At 37.3% G+C, this 22,433-nt stretch overlaps 2 long non-coding RNA genes across 3 annotated transcripts; both read left to right on the top strand.

The window, feature by feature from the left end:
- LOC107639489 lies at positions 16,109-17,615 on the top strand. Its single transcript, XR_002361389.1, has 3 exons — positions 16,109-16,260; positions 16,501-16,582; positions 17,452-17,615. It is a non-coding gene; the product is annotated as an uncharacterized LOC107639489 (long non-coding RNA).
- LOC110271137 lies at positions 17,633-19,459 on the top strand. Of its 2 annotated transcripts, XR_002361388.1 has the most exons (5): positions 17,633-17,714; positions 17,793-17,963; positions 18,026-18,235; positions 18,307-18,578; positions 19,226-19,459. It is a non-coding gene; the product is annotated as an uncharacterized LOC110271137 (long non-coding RNA). The 2 variants fall into 2 exon arrangements; XR_002361387.1 differs by having other exon boundaries at positions 17,793-18,235.

A 22,433-nucleotide genomic window follows, 5' to 3' on the forward strand; every position in this document is an offset into this window, starting at 1 on the left:
GCTCTTAAAATGGAAATTGGAATTGAAAGATACATTCTGGAAATTAACAAAACAGAGAATGAAAAAATACAATAAAAAGTAAAGGTTCCCAACCAAGTAAAAAATCCCCCGTCCATGTAACTTAAATTCTAAACTATTTATACACTTTCTTCCATTGATCTTCAAGTTCTGAATTGGGCTTTTGGCCTTGATGGAATTGGATTGAAAATGGCTTCAATTGGTTTCCCTTGGTGTTGAGAAGAGATCTGTGTGAATTTTGAATCCTGATGCTTCACGTTTGAGTTAACGTTTGATGGCCAACTGGTGCACGAATTGTGAATCACACTTTTCACAACTTGTACCACTAACCAGCAAGTGCACTGGGTCGTCCAAGTAATACCTTACGTGAGTAAGGGTCGATCCCACTGAGATTGTTGGCTTGAAGCAAGCTATGATTATTTTGTAATTCTTAGTCAGGAAATTAGTAATAAAAATGATTAGGTTTATGAGGAGTAAATAGCATAAATTAAATAATACTTGTTATACAGTAATGGAGAACAAATTGAGGATTTGGAGATGCTCTGTCTTCCGAATCTCTGCTTTCCTACTGTCTTCTTCTTCACGCACGCAATGCTCCTTCCATGGCAAGCTGTATGTTGGTGGATCACCATTGTCAATGGCTACCATCCATCCTCTCAGCAAAAATGGTCCAAATGCGCTGTCACCGCACGGCTAATCATCTATCGGTTCTCACTCATGTTGGAATAGAATCCATTGATTCTTTTACGTCTGTCACTATGCCCAACACTCGTGAGTTTGAAGCTCGTCACAGTCATCCCTTCTCAGATCCTACTCAGAATACCACAGACAAGGTTTAGACTTTCTGGATCTCAGGAATGGCCGCCAATAATTCTAGCCTATACCATGAAGACTCTGATCGTGAACCAGGAGGCTAAGAGATACACACTCAAGCTAATGTAGATAGAACGGAGGTGGTTGTCAGGCACGCGTTCATAGGTGAGAATGATGATGAGTGTCACGGATCATCACATTCATCATAGTGAAGTGCGAGTGAATATCTTAGAATAGAAACAAGCATGATTGAATGAAAAACAGTAGTAATTGCATTAATTCATCGAAACACAGCAGAGCTCCTCATCCCCAACCAAGGGGTTTATAGACTCATGCCATCAGAAATATAATATGAAATGTGTAAAATGTCATGAGATACATAGTAAGTCTCTAAAAGTTGTTTTTATACTAAACTAGTAGCTAGGGTTACAGAAAATAAGTAACTAAGTGCAGATAGTGCAGAAATCCACTTCCGGGGCCCACTTGGTGTGTGCTTGGGCTGAGCATTGAGCTTTACATGTGTAGGGGCTTCTCTTGGAGTTAAATGCCAGGTTGTAGCCTGTTTCTGGCGTTTAACTCTGGTTTGTAGCCTGTTTCTGGCGTTTAACGCCAGAATAGCGTAAAGACTTGGCGTTAAACGCCAATTTGCGTCATCAAAACTTGGGCAAAGTATGGACTATTATATATTGCTGGAAAGCCCTGGATGTCTACTTTCCAACGCAATTGCGAGCGTGCCAATTGGGTTTCTATAGCTCGAGAAAATCTATTTCGCGTGAAGCAAGGTCAGAATCCAACAGCATCTGCAGTCCTTTTTCAGCCTTTGAATCAGATTAAAGCTCAGATCCCTCAATTTCAGCCAGAAAATACCTGAAATCACAGAAAAATATACAAACTCATAGTAAAGTCCAGAAATGTGATTTTTAAATAAAAACTAATAAAATTATACTAAAAAGTGGCTAAATCCTACTAAAACTATAATGAAAATACCCCCAAAAGCGTATAAAATATCCGCTCATCACAACACCAAACTTAAACTATTACTTGTCCTCAAGCAACTAGATAAATAAAACAGGATAGAAAGAAGGTCAAGAGGCAATAACATCTCAGAGATTTACATGAAGCTCAAATTCTCATTAGATGAGCGGGACTAGTAGCTTTTTGCTTCTGAACAGTTTTGGCATCTCCATTCATCCTTTGAAGTTTAGAATGATTGGCCTCTATAGGAATTCAAAATTCAGATAGTGTTATTGATTTTTCTAGTTTAGTATGTTGATTCTTGAACACAGCCACTTTATGAGTCTTGGTCGTGGCCCTAAGTACTTTGTTTTCCAGTATTACCATCGGATACATAAATGCCACAGACACATAACTGGGTGAACCTTTTCAGATTGTGACTCAGTTTTGCTAGAGTCCCCAATTAGAGGTGTCCAGAGTTCTTAAGCACACTCTTTTTGCTTTGGATCACGACTTTAACTGCTCAGTCTCAAGCTTTTCACTTGACACCTTCATGCCACAAGCACATGGTTAGGGACAGCTTGGTTCAGCCGCTTAGGCCAGGATTTTATTCCTTTGGGCCCTCCTATCCACTGATGCTCAAAGCTTTGGACCCTTTTTATTTTACCCTTGCCTTTTGGTTTAAAGGGGTATTGGCTTTTTTTTTTGCTGCTTCTTCTTGCTTCAAGAATCAATCTCATGATTTTTCAGATTATCAATAACATTTCTCTTTTTCATCATTCTTCAAGAGCCAACAGTCTTAACATTCATAAACATCAAATTCAAAAGACATGTGCACTATTCAGGCATTCATTCAGAGAACAAAAAATATTGCCACCACATATAAATAATTTAAATTTTTTTCTTATTAAAACTCGAAAATAAAATTGCCTCCTTATTCTAAAAATCTGCTATTTTATTCATGTTTAATAATGATAAGAAGGATAAATTATAACTTATTTGGGGATAGAGAAATAAAATAAAAAATAAAGATGAAGGTACTAATTACTACTACTCATATAACTTCTAAGGCAGATTTCTAATAGTAAAAGTTATCACAGATTTAAGGCTAAGATTAGGACTCAACAACCTTTATTTTGAGAGATGGATGCTCCTTTAGTCTGTGGGGTGCTTGGCCCTTCAAGAGATAGCTTCTGGCGTTTCAGCTCCTGTAGCTCACGCCCTTGCTCCTCTTGTTCCTTCAGCAGTTTGCAGAGCATATTATTTTGAACTTGCTGTTCTTCTTTTAGTTGATCCATAGCTTCTTGCAGCTTGGTGACAGAGGCCTCTAGGCGGGTCCAGTAGTCAATCTGAGGGATTTCTGGGAGGAACTCCTATGCCCTCCTTTTGATGGGATTGTCTTGCACCTGTTGTCCTTCCATTGAATTTTTTGTGATTGGGTGCTCAACTGAGATATACTCATCCACTTCCATCTTTACCCCAGCATCCTTGCATAGCAGAGATATTAAGCTTGGGTAAGCCAATTTAGCTTCTTTGGAGTTCTTGTTTGCAATTGTGTAGAGCTCACTCGAAATCAGATCTTCAACTTCCACTTCGTTTCCCTGCATAATACAATGGATCATGACTGCTCTTTTGAGGGTAACCTCAGAGCGGTTACTGGTGGGCAATATGGAATGCCCAATGAAGTCCAGCCAGCCTCTGGCGACTGGTTTGAGATCCCCTATCTTGAGTTGAATTGGGACACCCTTTGTGTTGGTTGTCCACTTGGTTCCAGGGATGCATACATCCTTCAGAATTTAGTCCAAGCGCTTATCTGATCTCACCATTCTCTTACTGAAGGAATCTGGATCATCTTGTAGTTGCTGCAGCTTGAAGATCTCTCTTATTTTGTCAATGTGGAAGTAAATAGATTTCCCTCTGACCATGGTTCGAAAGGTGTAAAAGGCGATTCCGGCCCTTCTCTGCCTATCTGTTTGCCACACATTTGCGTAGAATTCCTGAACCATATTTCTTCCCACCTTTTTCTCAGAATTAGCTAGGATTTCCCAGCCCCTGTTTCGAATTTGCTCTTGGATCTCCGGCTATTCGTCTTCTTTCAGATCGAATTTAACTTCCGGGATCACTGATCTTAGACCCATTATTATGTAGTAATGGTCTGAGTGTTTTTTTGTTAAGAACTTCTCCTGATTCCAAAGTAGTTTTGGAATATTCTCTTTCTTTCCTCTTGAAGTGATTTGTTTTTCTCTAGGAGCCATGATCTCAGTGAGTCTTAGCTCAGTGATCACGTAAAACACAACACACCAAACTTAGAGGTTTGCTTGTCCTCAAGCAAAAGAAAGGAAAGGAGAGGAATAGAGGAAGAGGCAAGTTCGAATTGTGGAGGAGAGGGGAGGCCGAGTTTGGATTTATAAAGGAGATGGTGGGTTTGAAAATTTTGAAAAAGATATGATAGAAGATACAATTTAAAAAAGATAATTATGATATGCAAAAGATGAAATTTTAAATTTGAAAAGATAATAGGGGAAATTTTGAAAAAGATAGATTAAATTTTGAAAAGATAATATGATAGTTTGAATAAGATTTGAAAAGAATTAAGAGATATATGGATTCTGAAAAAGATTTTAAAAGGGGTTTAATAAAAATGAAGAAATATTTTTAGGATAAAGATTTTTTTTCTTTTTGAATTTGAAATTGAAAGATGAGAGTTTGTAACATGTTTATGCAAGAAATTGTGGATGAAAGCATGAAAATTAAAAAAAAATTAGATTTGGAAAACAAAACTCCCTTCTATCCATAATCCTGGCGTTAAACGTTCAACTGCTGTATGTTTTGGGCGTTTAACACCCCTCTGTAGCCTCTTTTGGGCGTTTAACGCCCAGCTGTTACTTCTGGCTGGCGTTAAACGCCAGAATCCTTTGTCACTGGGCATTTTTCTGAACGCCCAAGATGCTGTAAGTGTGGCGTTTAACGCCCAGAAAGGTATCATTACTGGCGTTAAATGCCCAGTAGATGCTTCTTTTGGGCGTTTAACGCCCAACTACACCTCTTACTGGCGTTTTCTTGCCAGTGAGCTCCTTCTCCCTGTTTTGTACTCTGAATCCTTCTGTAACCCTGTGAACTTATGCAATTGATTTTTTTACCTTGAAGATTATTTATATTAAACTCGTATAATTATTATTTAAATAAAAATAGGCTTTGCTAATGGCTGGGTTGCCTCCCAGCAAGCGCTTCTTTATTGTCTTTAGCTGGACCTTGCTGAGCTTTTAATCTAGCCTTAGCTTTGAGCACTCTTGCTCAACATTGCCTTCAAGATAATGCTTGATTCTCTGTCCATTAACAATGAACTTCTTATTAGAATCAATGTCTTGAAGCTCCACATAGCCATATGGTGACACACTTGTAATCACATATGGTCCCCTCCACCGGGATTTCAGTTTCCCGGGGAATAGCCTGAGCCTAGAGTTAAACAGCAAAACCTTCTGTCCTGGTTCAAAGAATCTAGATGACAGCTTTCTGTCATGCCACCTTTTTGCTTTCTCTTTGTAAAGCTTGGCATTTTCGAAAGCAGTGAGTCTGAATTCCTCTAGCTCATTCAGCTGAAGCAATCATTTTTCTCCAGCTAATTTAGCATCAAAGTTTAGAAATCTGGTTGCCCAGTAGGCCTTATGCTCCAGTTCCACGGGCAGATGACAGGCCTTACCATACACAAGCTGGTATGGAGAGGTTCCTATAGGAGTTTTGAATGCTGTTCTGTATGCCCACAAAGTGTCATCCAAGCTTCTTGCCCAATCCTTTCTATGGATACTTACAGTCTGTTTCAGGATTCTTTTTGTTTCTCTGTTAGAGACTTCAGCTTGCCCATTTGTCTGTGGATGATATGGAGTTGCCACCTTGTGGCTAATTCCATATCGGACCATAGCAGAGTAAAGCTGTTTGTTGCAGAAGTGAGTGCCCCCATCACTGATTAGTGCTCTGGGGACACCAAACCTGCTGAAGATATGCTTCTGGAGGAACTTCAGCATTGTCTTAGTATCATTGGTGGGTGTTGTGATGGCCTCTACCCATTTGGATATATAGTCGACTGCCACCAGAATATAAGTGTTTGAGTATGATGGTGGGAAAGGCCCCATGAAATCAATGCCCCATACGTCAAATAACTCAATCTCTAAGATCCCTTGCTAAGGCATGGCATAACTGTGAGGCAGATTACCAGCTCTCTGGCAGCTGTCATAGTTACGCACAAACTCTCGGGAGTCTTTATAGAGAGTGGGCCAGTAAAAGCCACATTGGAGGACTTTTGTGGCTGTTCGCTCACCTCCGAAATGTCCTCCATATTGTGATCCATGACAATGCCATAGGATCTTCTGTGCTTCTTTTCTAGGCACACACCTACGGATTATTCCGTCTGCACATCTCTTGAAGAGATATGGTTCATCCCATAGGTAGTACTTTGCATCAGTAATTAATTTTTTTCTTTTGTTGCTTACTGTACTCCTTGGGTATGAATCTTGCAGCCTTATAGTTTGCAATGTCTGCAAACCATGGTGTTTCCTAGATGGCAAATAGTTGCTCATCCGGAAAGGTTTCAGAGATCTCAATAGAGGGGAAGGACGCCCCTTCTACTGGTTCTATCCAGGACAGATGATCAGCCACTTGGTTCTCTGTCCCTTTTCTGTCTCTTATCTCTATATCAAACTCTTGCAGAAGCAACACCCATCTTATGAGCCTGGTTTTTGAATCCTGCTTTGTGAGTAGATATTTAAGAGCAGCATGGTCAGTGTACACAATCACTTTGGATTCTACTAAGTATGATCTAAACTTGTCAATGGCGTAAACCACTGCAAGAAATTCTTTTTCTGTGGTTGTGTAATTTTTCTGGGCATCATTTAAAACACGGCTAGCATAATAAATAACATGCAGAAGCTTGTTATGCCTCTGTCCCAGTACTGCACCAATGGCATGGTCACTAGCATCACACATTAGTTCAAATGGTAATGTCCAGTCTGGTGCAGAAATAACTGGTGCTGTGACCAGCTTAGCTTTCAGAGTTTCAAATGCCTGCAGACATTATGTGTCAAACACAAATGGCGTGTCAGCAGCTAGCAGATTGCTCAGAGGTTTTGCAATTTTTAAAAAATCCATTATAAACCTCCTATAGAATCCTGCATGCCCCATAAAGCTTCTGATTACCTTAACATTGGCAGGTGGTGGTAATTTTTCTATTACTTCCACTTTAGCTTGATCCACCTCTATTCCCTTGTTTGAAATTTTATGCCCAAGGACAATTCCTTCAGTCACCATAAAGTAACATTTTTCCCAGTTTAAAACTAGGTTGGTCTCTTGGGATCTTTTCAGAACAAGTGCTAGATGGTCAAGGCAGGAGCTGAACGAGTCTCCAAATACTGAGAAGTCATCCATGAAGACTTTCAAAAATTTCTCTACCATATCAGAGAAGATAGAGAGCATGCACCTCTGAAAGGTTGCAGGTGCATTACACAGACCAAAAGGCATCCTTCTGTAGGCAAACACTCCAAAAGGACATGTGAATGTTGTTTTCTCTTGGTCTTGAGGATCTACTGCAATTTAGTTGTAACCTGAATAGCCATCCGAAAAGTAGTAGTATTCATGACCTGCTAGTCTTTCTAACATCTGGTCTATGAATGGTAAAGGAAAGTGATCCTTCCTGGTGGCCCAATTGAGCCTTCTGTAATCAATACACATATGCCACCCTGTAATTGTTCTTGTAGGAACCAGTTCATTTTTTTCATTATGAACCACTGTCATGCCTCCCTTTTTGAGGACAACTTGGATAGGGCTCACCCAGGGGCTATCAGAAATAGCATAAATAATCCCAGCCTCCAGTAACTTGGTGACTTCTTTCTGCACCACCTCCTTCATGGCTGGATTCAGCCGCCTCTGTGGTTGAACCACTGGCTTAGCGTCGTCCTCCAATAGGATCTTGTGCATGCATCTTGCTGGGCTGATGCCCTTAAGATCACTTATGGACCACCCAATAGTTGCCTTGTGTGTCCTTAGCACTTGAAGTAGTGCTTCCTCTTCCTGTGGATTTAAAGCAGAGCTTATGATCACCGGAAAAGTGTCACCTTCTCCCAGAAATGCATATTTCAGGGATGGTGGTAGTGGTTTGAGCTCGGGTTTAGGAGGTTTCTCCTCTTCCTGAGGAATTTTCAGATGCTTTTTTATTTCCTCTGACCCCTCCAGATCAGACTGAACATCTTTAAAGATGTCTTCTAGCTCTGATTCGAGACTCTTAGCCATGTTGGTCTCCTCTACCAGGGAGTCAATAATATCAACACGCATGCAGTATTTTGATGTATCTGGATGCTTCATTGCCTCAACAGCATTCAGCCGAGGGTGGAGAAACAAGAAAATTCCCACTGAAGGTTTTTCTCCGGGAGATAACGTGATATCAAGTCATTATCTGCCAATCCCACCTGGCCTCAAAACCATTCCTTCCCAGCTCCCTCAAGTGTTCACAATCAGGAAAGTTCTTTCTATGGAACATTTGGAAATCATGAAGGAATCAAATGGGGACCTTTTCATAGTGAGAGGAGAGGACATCAAGCACTACAATCCACCCAAACAAAGCTGACCGTCAAGCTAATGACGTTAAAGAAGCGCTTGTTGGGAGGCAACCCAACCTGAGGTAATACTCCCTTGCTGTTTCTTTTATTTGTTTCAATAAAAAGGTGAAGTAGTTTCTGTGCATTGCAAAGAATTAAGTTTGGTGTTTCACACCAAACAATGAATTCGTGGATCAATAATTCAAAGGGGAATGTGTGACTCTAAGTTTGGTGTTCCACCACACAGATCAACTGAACATAATAACCTTTGAATTATATGAAAGGAACAACCATTCTAAGGCTCAATGAATGTTACAGAATTGGATCACAGCCTCATTAGGATTATGGACCATAAACCCAAAGCAAAAGGAAATCAGGGAAAGGCCTCAAAGCCCAAGAAACACAACAGAAGCTCAATTTAGAAAGTGTATAAATAGGATAGAATTTAACTCGGGGGAATTTTGGGGGATCACTTTTTCTAGTTTTCATACTTTTTGTAATATCTTTAATTTCAGCAATTTAGCTTCTCGCTCTTTAATTCATGCAATTTTACATTCCGCAATTCTCATCTAAATCTTGATTCCGCTCAACTAGAACACACTTCTAATCCGAATTGCTCACTCAACCAATCCTTGTGGGATTCGACCTCACTCTATTGTGAGTTTTTACTTGACGATAACCGGTGCACTTGCCGGAAGGAATTTTTGCCGATCGTGCAATTTCTTAAAATCGTAGCATCACTGAACTCATCCTCATTGACTCTTAAGGTCACTTCCCCTTTTTGGACATCAATGAGGGTCCGTCCAGTTGCTAGGAAGGGTCTTCTTAGAATGAGAGTTGCACTCTTGTGCTCCTCCATCTCCAGCACTACAAAGTCAATGGGAAAGGAAAATGACCCAACCTTGACAATCATGTCCTCAATTATGCCTGATGGATATTTAATGGAGCCATCAGCAAGTTGAAGACATATCCGGGTTGGTTTGACCTCTTCAGTCAAGCCAAGCTTTCTGATAGTGGATGCAGGGATTAGATTGATACTTGCCCCAAGGTCACATAAAGTTGTCTTGGTACAAGTACCCTCTAATGTGCATAGTATCATAAAGCTTCTGAGATCCTTAAGCTTTTCTGGTACGCTTGTTAGGATGACTGCACAGCATTCTTCAGTGAGAAAAACTCTTTCTGTTTCTCTCCAATCCTTCTTATGACTTAAGATCTCTTTCATGAACTTAGCATAAGAGGGTATTTGCTCAAATGCCTCTGCAAACGAAATCTTTATTTCAAGAGTCCTGAGATAGTCTGCAAAGCGGGCAAATTGTTTATCCTATTTCGCTTGGCAGAATTTCTGAGGATAAGGTATCTTGGCTTTGTATTCTTCAACCTTGATTACTGTAGATTTATTTCATGCAGAGGTGGTTGGAGAAGCCTTTTTAGAGGAATTATTATCAACACTTGTAGGTGTCTGATCCCTCACTGGCGCTTGAATGCCAGGGTTGGAAGGTGGATTAGCGTTTAACCCAAATTCTTGCCTTTTTATGGCGTTTGAACGCCAGAATTGAGCTTCCATTGGGCGTTTAACGCCAACTCCTTACCTGTTTCTGGCGTTTGAACGCCAGAACTGAGCATGGGTTGGGCGTTTAATGCCAGCTTTTCATCCTTTTCTGGCATTTGGACGCCAGAATTATTCCTCTCTGGGCTCTTGTCGTCCTCAGAGGGATTTTGAGCAGTGGTTTGCTCATCCTCTGTCAGCTGTTCTCTTCTTGACTTTCTGCTGCTTTGAGTTGAGGTATTTAACGTTTTTCCACTTCTTAATTGATCTGCTTGGCACTCCTCTGTTATCTGTTTTGATAACCGCTATTTTGTCTGATTCAATTGTGATTCCATATCCTTGTTAGCAATTTTGGTCTCTTGTAGCATCTCCTTAAATTCTGCTAACTGCCTTGTTATAGAAGATAGCTGCTGATTGAGTTCAGCAACTTGTTTCTAAGGACTAAAGTCAGTTGATACTGCCTTAGCTTCTTCTTTCATGGAGGACTCATTACTTATGTACAGATGTTGATTTCTAGCAACTATATCGATAAGTTCTTGAGCCTCTTCAATAGTCTTTCTCATGTGTATAGATCCACCAGCTGAGTGGTCTAGAGATACCTGAGCTTTTTTTGTAAGCCCGTAGTAGAAGATGTCTAACTGCACCCACTCTGAAAATATTTCAGAGGGGCATTTCCTTAGCATCCCTCTGTACCTCTCCCAGGCATTATAAAGGGATTCATCATCCTTTTTTTTAAAGCCTTGGATGTCCAGCCTTAGTTGTGTCATCCTTTTTGGAGGGAAATATTGATTCAGGAATTTGTCTGATAACTGTTTTCATGTTCTTATGCTTGCTGTAGGTTGGTTATTTAACCACCTCTTAGCTTGATCTTTTACAGCAAATGAAAATAGTAATAATTTGTAGACATCCTGATCTACTTCCTTGTCACGTACTGTGTCAGCAATTTGCAAGAACTGTGCCAGAAACTTAGTAGGTTCTTCCTGTGGAAGACCGAAATACTGGCAGTTTTGCTGCACTATGACAATGAGCTGAGGATTTAGCTCAAAACTGCTTGCTTTGATGGGAGGTATACAGATACTACTCCCATATGCAGCAGTAGTGGGATTAGCATATGACCCCAGAGTCCTTCTGGACTGTTCATTTCCACTTGGATCCATGATGGAGAAAGGGAGATGATGTGGATTGTAAGATATAAAAAAATTATTTATTTATTTTTTTTTGAATACCGAAAATTAAAAGGAAAATAAAATAAAATAAAATAAATTAACTATAATTTCGAAAATTAGAAAAATAGATAAAAAAAGGAAATTGAAAATTAAAATAAGTAATTAATTAAAATGATTTGAAAAATGTATGATTTTAAAATTTGAGATTGGAAAAGATAAGATAAGATTTTGAAAAAGATATAATTTTTTTAAGAATTTTGACCAAATCAACCTAATGAATTCGAAAATTATGAGCAATTAAAGGAAAGGATATATTAATTTTTTTTTTTTGAATTTTATGAGGAAAGAGAAGAACACACAAAAGACACAAGACTTAAAATTTTTAGATCTAATGCTCCTTGTTTTTCAAAAATTTTGGAGAAAAAATACCAAGGAACACCAAACTTAAAAATTTTAAGATCAAAATACAAAGAAGACTCAGGAACACCTTGAAGACTCACAAGAACAACAAGAATAAAATTCAAAGACTCAAGAACATAAAAAGAACACCAAACTTAAAACTTTTAGAAAACTAAAAATAAAGTTTCAAAAATTAAAGAAAAATAATGAGAACACCAAACTTAAAAGTTTGACACAAGATTTAATCAAAGAAAAATTATTTTTGAAAAAGTTTTAAAAGGAAGATACCTAATTACCAAGAACATAAGCACAACGCTCTAGCAACTGAGCTATAAATTTAACGTGTTTTAAAAGAATATTTAATGTATATAAATTTTTTGAATACTGATCATTTGAAAATGCATAAGAAAAACAAGAAAAGACACAGAACAGGAAAAACTAAAGATAAAACAAGAAAAATAGCAAGATCAACTTGAAGATCAAGAAAGAACACTGAACACAAATTCGAAAATTTAAAGGAAAATAAAAACATGAAATTGACACCAAACTTAAAATATGAATCTAAACTCAAACAGAAGACTCAAAGAAAAATTAAAAATTAATAAAGAAAAATAAGAAATTTTTGAAGAGAAAATAAAAGACTCTAATTTAATTACTCTAAATAAAAAAGATAAATTTTTCCTAATCTAAGAAACAAAATAAACCGTCAGTTGTCCAAACTCGAACAATCCCTGGCAACGGCGCCAAGTGCACGAATCAAGCTATGGTTATTTTGTAATTCTCAGTCAGGAAATTAGTAATAAAAGTGATTGGGTTTATGAGGAGTAAATAGCATAAATTAAATAATACTTGTTATGCAGTAATGGAGAACAGATTGAGGATTTGGAGATGCTCTGTCTTCTGAATCTCTGCTTTCCTACTGTCTTCTTCTTCACGCACACAAGGCTCCTCCCATGGCAAGCTGTATGTTGGTGGATCACCGTTGTCAATGTCTACCATCCATCCTCTCAGTGAAAATGGTCCAAATGCACTGTCACCGCACGGCTAATCATCTGTCGGTTCTCACTCATGTTGGAATAGAATCCATTGATTCTTTTGCGTCTGTCACTACGCCAACACTCGTGAGTTTAAAGCTCGTCACAGTCATCCCTTTTCAGATCCTACTCGGAATACCACAGACAAGGTTTAGACTTTCCGGATCTCAGGAATGGCCGCCAATAATTCTAGCCTATACCACAAAGACTCTGATCGTGAACCAGGAGGCTAAGAGATACACACTCAAGCTAATGCAGATAGAACGGAGGTGGTTGTCAGGCACGCATTCATAGGTGAGAATGATGATGAGTGTCACGGATCATCACATTCATCAGAGTGAAGTGCGAGTGAATATCTTAGAATAGAAACAAGCGTGATTGAATGAAAAACAGTAGTAATTGCATTAATTCATCGAAACACAGCAGAGCTCCTCACCCCCAACCATGGGGTTTAGAGACTCATGCCATCAGAAATAAAATATGAAACGTATAAAATGTCATGAGATACATAGTAAGTCTCTAAAAGTTGTTTTTATACTAAACTAGTAGCTAGGGTTACAGAAAATAAGTAACTAAGTGCAGATAGTGCAGAAATCTACTTCCGGGGCCCACTTGGTGTGTGCTTGGGCTGAGCATTGAGCTTTATATGTGTAGGGGCTTCTCTTGGAGTTAAACACCAGGTTGTAGCCTATTTCTGGCGTTTAACTCTGGTTTGCAGCCTGTTTCTGGCGTTTAACGCCAGAATAGGGTAAAGACTTGGCGTTAAACGCCAATTTGTGTCATCAAAACTTGGGCAAAGTATAGACTATTATATATTGATGGAAAGCCCTGGATGTCTACTTTCCAACGCATTTGAGAGCGCGCTAATTGAGTTTTTGTAGCTCGAGAAAATTAATTTCGCGTGAAGCAGGGTCAGAATCCAATAGCATCTGCAGTCCTTTTTCAGCCTCTGAATTAGATTAAAGCTCAAATCCCTCAATTTCAGCCAGAAAATACCTGAAATCACAGAAAAATACACAAACTCATAGTAAAGTCCAGAAATGTAATTTTTAAATAAAAACTAATAAAATTATACTAAAAAGTGGCTAAATCCTACTAAAACTATAATGAAAATACCCCCTAAAAGCGTATAAAATATCCGCTCATCACCAACGTTGACTCAAACGCCATTTAGAGCAAAACCAGAAAAACCAGAAAGCTTGCTATCATTGGCGTTTAACTCAATGTTGGAGGGCCAACGTTCAGCTAACCCACGCGTACGCGTGCCTTGCGTTTCCGCGCAAAAGGGTCAAAAATGCTTATCCACGCGTACGCGTGCTTCACACGTGCGCGTGGATGCAAGATTTTCATTTTGCAGTTTTAAAATGAAGCAGGGGACGTTGGCCTCAGCGTTGGACCTCCAACGTTCCCTCCAATATTGGCATTTTCCCGCGTGCACGTACTCCACGCTTACGCGTGCGTTGCCCTTTTTTCCATCCATGCGTACGCTTCACTGACGCGTACGCGTCGATTCAAAATTCTCAACTCCAATTTCTGGGCTTGGCATCGCGGACATTGGAGGCAGCGTTTGAGGCAACGTTGGACCTCCAACGTTCGATTTTGACGCGTACGCGTGACCCACGCGTACGCGTGGATGGTCAAATTTTTCCATTCCATGCGTGAGCATGACGCACGCTTGTGCGTGATATAGAATTTTTGCTTTTTCACGCGTACGCGTCACCCAAAAACCGTTTAGCTCCAGAATTGAAGTTTTTATCACCACGTTGGGGGTAATGTTTGATGTCCAACGCTACCTCAAACGTGAGCATCAGCAGTGTTTACAGAGAAGTGCTTTATTTCTCTTCCAACGTTGGTGGTCTAACTTGGCCACCAGCGTTGCTTCCTCTCCATCTTTTCTAGGCTCCATCTTCAACCTTCCTCCATGCTTTCTTTCACCTTTCATCAACCAATATATGCATCAAAGCCTTGCTAAAGTCATGAGAATTCTCATCATTCTTGGCACACAAATAATTATAGCAAAATTCTCATGAAATTGCATCAAATTAATCATGATTGAATGAATCTAGGCATATATGAATTTCTACCCAATTTGCTTACTTATAACTCAAGTTACTTTGCAACACATGTTCCCTCTGCATCGAATCCTATGCTTCTGTGTTGTTAAGAGTTGAAGCCATGCTTCCTTGTGCGGCTGGTTTAACTTTAATTTGTAATTGATGCTTGAATTCTAGGATTTAACTCACTGAAGAAGGAGAAACAAAGAATTTTTGGATCAGATCTATATGTAACTGATGCTTGTTCTGTTGCTTTCCATACTAAGTTGTAGCTTACACAATCTTTTTCGTTTTGGATGTCAGTGCTTTCTCCTTTTATACTTTCACACGTTAATTTTTTTTGTAAATTGTGTTTTACCTTTTACTTGTTGAAATGTGCCTCTCAAGTCCCAAGTTGCATTTTTTTTTTGGATTTTTCTTCTGTTATTTTTTTCTCTTCTGTGTAATGGTTTTCATTTTGAAATGCTTGGATATGTTTTGTATTTTAGTTATTTGCATTTGATGTATGTATATGGTCTGTTTGGTTGCCAGCAAAACATGAACTTATCTTCTCTATTTTTTTCCTTTTTCGTATTTTTAATATATTTTATATTTTAATAAACTTAAGCCGAAATTGATAAGAGGAGTGAACTACTTGTGTTTGTTTTGAATGCTGGTTTAATTTGTTGCTTATTTATAACCTATTGAATTCCGCTTTGGGGATTTGTTGGGATTGAAGGTTTCCTACAGCCAAGTATTGATTTGTGAATTCTGAATTTCTGATAAATTGTGTGATTTATAATTTTTCAGGATCTTGAGAAATGGATTCTGAAGGAAGTGAAAAGGAGACTGCGGTTACTCAGGTTAGCATTGGTGGATTTGACCGTGAGGTCAGAGCAAATGATCTTGTGGTATTCTTGGAAGAGACAATTGGAATGGTAGATAGGTGTCCCTTGAAAACATCTTGGACCCCTCCAAAGTCATATCCAGATTTAAAGAAATTATTTAAAGAAATTATTTATTATAATTATGTATTTATTTTTATTTTATAATATTCAATTCATTTAAATAAAAATGCAGAATTATTATACATGTAATCATATTAACTATTATGTTGTATATATATATATATATACAGAAAAAAAAGAGACCTAAGGCTACACTTATATACAGTAGCTATAGTATACAAAAAAAAAACGAGGGACCTAAGGCTACACTTATAAAAAGTAGCCATGGTATACAATGTGGCTACGCTTTACAGGTGATGCAGTAGTGTTGAAAAGCGTAGCCTATTCTGGCAAAAATGGAAGCTGAAAAGCGTAGCCTTTGGTCCTGGACAGCATCACTTGAAAAGCGCACCCTATTTCCAAACGCCAAAAGTGTAGCCCTTGGTGTAGAAAAGCGTAGCCTTTGAGAGTAGGCAACGGCCGAATAGGAATCACCCCAAAAAGCATAGTCGTAGCCCAGAAAGCGTAGTCGTAGCCTAAGGCATCATTTTTTTTCACTTTTGGCTACACTTTTCAAGTGTACCTAAATGGGTATTTTTCTTGTAGTGTTATTTTTGTATCTGTATGTATGTTTAATTGAAATTTGTTTATGGACTGATTTTAAAGTTGAATGTTTGTTGTCATTTAGAAGTGGTACTACTAGAGAATGTGGAGCTAATACTTGAAGCATTTGATTATCTCCAGCTTCCATTTGCACTAAAACAAGGTGCAGTGATCTTATCCTTCCATATACATTTTAATGATTTTTTTTCCGTTTTTACCATTATTCCCTACTATTTTTTCCCCCTTGATACATTGGTTGATTAGAAATTTTATATATCAAGTCATACATTCACACTAGACCTATTTATAAAAGTTTTTTGAGTTTTTGAGAGTGCATTTAAGGTATTTGAAGAAATGCCTCAAAAAACTTTATGCATTTGGGAGAAATTTGTTTATTCTAAAGGAATCAAACTTAGAGGCATTGGGAGTGTACGAGGCTATGGTAACGAACAATAGGGTCTGGGAGATCTTGTCCACTTCCTTTGGTAAGCGATAGCTTTATAAGCAACCATTTAAACTAGACAAATTTTTAAATTTCTTTACCTAAAGATCTATGGTATTTATATGCATTATAAAAACATAGTTGCTGCTTTAGTTATAGATTCTTATACACTAATTCTTTAATAATGATTTCAAAACTTCATACCCTTTATCTTCCCTCTAGTTACTTAAATAATGCTAACAATCTATTGCTTGATTCTGGAGAGAGGCCTTGAGTTAGATGACACTTGGATTCTTGATTTTTGAAATTATGACAAGTATGATTTTGAAAACTGCATCTCTTCTACTACATCAAGATTATAAGAATTTATTGGTTGCATGATAGTAATGCTTACATAGATTAGTTGTATCTATATTCGGATGTACTTTTGCAGAATTGATTTAGTTAGAACTAATTTTGAATTAGAGTGATTTGTATTTGATAGTTTCTTTTCTCCCAGAATCAATCAATTATGGAAGTTATATAAAGTTCTTTTGAGTTTTTGCATAATCTTCTATTGATAATCTTTTTAAGTTTCCTTTGCTCACCAAAATTGTGCATTTAAGGCGTGCTCACTTTTCTATATTTATTCATCTCTTAATTTGCTACTCATATCAAATTACTTGAGACTCAACCAATGGTTATTTTCATCATCTAAATAGAGTTATTTATCTAGGGGAGATCAGAACATAGAAGAACAGGGCTTGGTTGTGATGATCACTTTGATAGCAGTGAATACATATCTTTTATTTGTAGCACATATCTATCCCATTGACATGGTATGTTTCTACTGCTACTTCTAAGCATTAGGTATGCCATTGCTACCACTTTTGAGATAAAAGAATGCAACAATCTCCATGGAACGTGGCTTAGGATGATGGAGTAGAAGTCCGGCACGGTGCACTGGGACTGCGACAGTTGCGGATAGCAGCGACACACTGTAAACTTGAGCCTATGGTTGCCAATTTTGTTAAGGTTTTATGCAGCCAGGAGATATAAACACTGCCTTTTATGAGTTTCTACTGCTGCTATTTAGAAATAACCGAATATTGAAAAAAGGTATGCGCTAATGGAGATGGGTTACGACTCACCAAACCTTCCTATAGGGATGGTTACACAGCTTCACTTGAAAAGATGTATGCAATTTGGCAATATTTTTTTTCCCTGATTATTTCTGTCAAGTATTTTAAATGAGACCAAAAGAGGTACATCAGGTGAGGAAGCACTGTTGGAGCTTATAGAGAAGGTTAAGTCATCGAAGGAGAAGGAGGAGAGTAGACCAAAGGATGAGGCTGTCTGGACAGATATTAGCCAAAGATGGTTCACTATGATGCACTCCAGTTAAGCCTTTCCTTTTCAAAGATTATCAAGAGATTGTAGAACATGTAAGCCTAATGGTAATTTGCTTCAAATCATTCACTTGTGTTAATCACTCTTATCTTCTTAGGCTGCTGCTGCCCTGGAGGGTGTCAGGAACATAACCGTGGCTTCTCACCTTATAGGAGATATGAGTGGCTCTACCATTGATGATCCCTTGTCAGAGACCTACAACAAATTAGGTTGCTTAATCTCTCTGTTGGAAAAGGATTCCGATGATTATGATATGATTGTCAAGTATCTAGAGAGAACTTATGAACCAGTCAAAGTTGGTGACATGGTAACATTTGGAATTCAGAATGTCATCTTTTTGGGTGTTGACGTAATTAATTTACTTGTAATGAATCTCAGGAATATGGGATTTCTATTGAGAACATATTTTCTATGGAAACGAGTGCATGCCCACCCTATGAAGACATAGTGAAGCTCCCAAACAAGGTTCTTTTATGGTGTGGTAAGAAACACGACATCTCAACTTTCTGGTGAACAAAGCGTAATTATAATTATCTTCTCAATGTGGTGATTATGCTGTGATGCAAGGATCACAAAGCTCAAATCTTTTGAGGCACTTGCACAAGGGGTTTTTACCAGCTATATGTTCACTACCAGTGCCAGGATACATGGTACGATAAGACCGCTACAATGCAAGACAATGCATTTCACTTTAGGAAACAATCAAAGCGCCTTCGAAAAGCTCTTTAGATGAAAAGTTTCAAACTCCTATGAGTTTAATTTCTTTCATATGCTTCCTATTATAGTAATTTATAAAGTATATGGATTCCAAAATCAGTAAATCTTAAGGTAGAGGGCACCTTTTCCTTTTCCTGGGATTCTTGTCTTGATTGTATGTGTCTTTGGTCTTCAATAGGGCGCTATTGACATACTTAATTGTTCTCTTACTTTACCTTATTATCGCTACTTGTTGTGGATGCATCACTCTACCATCATGCAGATCCTAGTTGACAGTTCGGCAGTTCTCAAAATGAATCCTATCAATGTATGAATTGGAGTATTCCAAATTCGAATTTATGAGCTTGAGCAGAAAAATTGAGAGTCTAAAAACAGTTATGTATTTGTTGGCATATGTTTTTTCTCGTTGTTGTATTATAAAAATTAAAAATACAAGCTGGAGCTTGATAAAGTTCTATGACACTATTGTGAGCTACCCATTTGTAAATATGGATTATTGTAATCTTTTATCCAGATTTAATTCTTTTAACTTTATATTTTAATTTGTATATGCTATGGCCTTTTTTCAATGCTTTTGCAGTTTAATTAATTGGTGAGAATATGCTACTTGGTAGGAGTCAAGTATGAGAAGAAGGGAGCAGTGATGGACACCGTAGAGTGAAAAGACCAGCATTTTGTGATGGTGAAATTAAAGACCATGTGTTTTGGCTGAAGCTCCTTCAAGTTTAGAAAAAAGTTTGGAACCATTGGTCAGCATTGAATATTTGTTCTCTTGTGTGATTGGTAAAATATTTGTATCACTTTTTTTTTATATGTAATGTTCATAGAGTTTAAGTGCTATAAGTATTCTTTTTCTTTTCTCATTTTATTTGCATGATGAAGCAAACTTGTACAATGATTATTGATTAATGAAAGAGGTTATAAAAATTTTATTTTGTGAATTTGTGAATTTAATGAAATATTTCATGTTGTAGTAATTATTTTTAGTACATTTATATTGTGTATAATATAAAATAAAAAATAGTATAATATAACTAAAAAATGTTACTAAAGATCTTTTGTAACATTTTTTAAGTGTTACAAAAAATATCTATGGTAACATTTTTCTAAGTGTTACATAAAATATTTATTGTAATATTTTTTAAGTGTTATAAAATATATCTATTATAACATTTATTTAAGTGTTACCAAGAAAGGTCTATTATAATATTTCTCATAATATTACTATAGAAGATCTATTGTAACANCATAGGTGTGGGGAGTTTATGAGGATATGTTCTCATTTAAGTGTGAGGGATTCCCTGCAACAAACGGCTAACTGAGAATCTACAAAAAATGCCCACAGGGATGGAGACCCGCTCTTGAGAATAGTTGGGGACGGAGACGTGGCATAGGTACCCTCCCCAAAGGGATCTGTTAAATTCTCTGTGTGTGTTATATTAATCCTTTTATGTTTGGATTTTAATTATTTATTACGCATGTGAATTTTAATTGTGTTATGTCATTATATTGGATTATGTTATTTTTTTTATGTTAATTTTTTTTAAAGATAATAACTATGGATATTTGAGGGTATCTACCTTCTCTATTAAAATAATTAAATGGAAATCCATGACAGTTATGAGGTAGAAATGGAGAGTTTATTTTTTTAAAAGGTGATGGATATGGGGAGAGATACCTACCTCACGGATATTCATTATTATCCTTGAAAAAGTTCAGACATATTGATCGAAACATTTTTCTACCTACTTATACTTTATCCCCATTACAACTTGAATAAAATCTTCTTAATTTTTGCATATACAAGATGTATAATTTAGAAGAAGTCCAATTTCAAGCTTATGATAATGCATTTCACATGAGATGATATGAGAGTAAAATCATAAACACTTTGTGAGACTCAAGTGCAAAATACAATTTTGGTAAGAATGTCATACTTGATCCATACATTTCAGTCAATCTCATATGAGTATGTTAGAAATGATTATCAAATCTCATTTATCATGTCATGAATAATTGGTTATATTTGCTTATGTCACTTGTGTCATTATAATTTTTGAGTTTTAAATTATTGAATGTTGAATAAAATGAGTTGTGTTCTTTAAGTTTATTACGCAAAATTTAGTTTTGTATGCGAACATGCAAAATTTAGTTTTGTGTGGGGAGAATAATTATCAAGTCTAAGGATTTGGTTTTACGTTATATTTAATTTAAATATTCCTAAAAATTTTAGTTCAATCATTCACAATAAAACCCACTAAGTTTTATTTTCTTACACTTAGATTTTTGCGTATCCTCGTACAAAACCAAATCCTATATGATAAACTTAACAATTCATCTCATTTTATTCAACATACAATAATTTAAAACTCAACCAATGACACAAGAGAAGAAAGCAAATATGACCAATTATTCACGACACGATAAATGAGTTCGATAATCATTTTTAACATATTCATACGAAATTCAATTATGAAATAAAAAGGATCAAGTATGAAATGCGTACCAGAATTGTGTTTATTGTTTCATTCTCATATAATCTCATGTAAGATGATTATTATAAGCTTGCGCATTGGTCTCACTTCCTCTAAATCATACATCTTATACATGGAAAATTAAGAGGACTTTATTCAAGTTATAATGGAATTAAGATGTAGGTAGATACAAAAATATTGCTTAAATTACACCGTTGATTATTTTTTTTGAAATTGTAAATTAGTTTTTACATTTTAAAAGTTTGTAATTAGGTTCCTGTATAAAATATAATTTTGTAATTAGGTCCTTGATGACGTTTACCATAAGAAAAAAAAAACGCACATTTACTATAATGTCCTCTTCTTCCTTTTCTCCCTTTTCTTCCTACTTCTCTCTTCAGCGTTTCTGTTCTTCTTCTTCCATTATCACCCTGAGGCACCATGCCAAAGCCCGCCCCCGTCCCATTCTGCCATTATCCCTTCTCTTCCCCTCTTCTCCTCCCTTCTTCTGTTTCTTCCACAAATCAACATAAAAATAGTAGCCTAATTTACCACAATCATATAAAAACAACAACAAATCAACATATTATAATTCAATAACCGAATAGCTAAACAAAGAAAATTAAATTTTTTTTCTAATAATGTAAAAGCAAAACCCAAGAGGAGGAGAGGGACTCGTGAGCATAGATGTCATAGATCTGGCACGACGACGGTGAACCGAGGTGAGAGACAGAAAACGCTGAGGTGGGGTGCTATTTTGGAAAGTGAACCGGACAACCTAGAAAGACCCATCCCTAACACAACCATCGCAACCCAGTTCATCGTCTTCATCGTGCCTCTTCTGCTATGTGCCATGGTTGCCGCTTGTGAGGCGCCGTATTCTTCAGGTTGCTAAGCAATTCGTTGATGGTTTCTTAGATGGATTAAATCCTTTAGAGAATTTGAGGGACGAGATGATAAAGATGGAGAAGGATAGTGGACGTTCTCTCAGGGAACAAAAGAAGGTTTTCATGGCCAAAAATACCGTTAACTATTACAACTACGATGCAATTTTCCAGCCCCTCCACAGTAGCATCTCCGATCATGTCTCTCTGTTTTCCATTGTCACTAATTTCTGTTTCTGACCAAATACAAAAATTCCTAATGTCATGTGTTTTTTAGAAGAGTTCTTGTTCCATGGCGAGGCGTGCGAAGCTGCAAATATCTTTTGACGAAGCCATCTGTAGCTGTTCGAGCTGCGAGGAGGAGGAGCAGGTCAACCAGCAGATCAATGAAGAGGAGGAGGAGGAGCTTGAGGTGGTGGCGGGTGGATGG

The sequence above is a fragment of the Arachis ipaensis genome, chromosome B04 (assembly GCF_000816755.2).
Source record: "Arachis ipaensis cultivar K30076 chromosome B04, Araip1.1, whole genome shotgun sequence".
Lineage (NCBI taxonomy): Eukaryota > Viridiplantae > Streptophyta > Magnoliopsida > Fabales > Fabaceae > Arachis > Arachis ipaensis.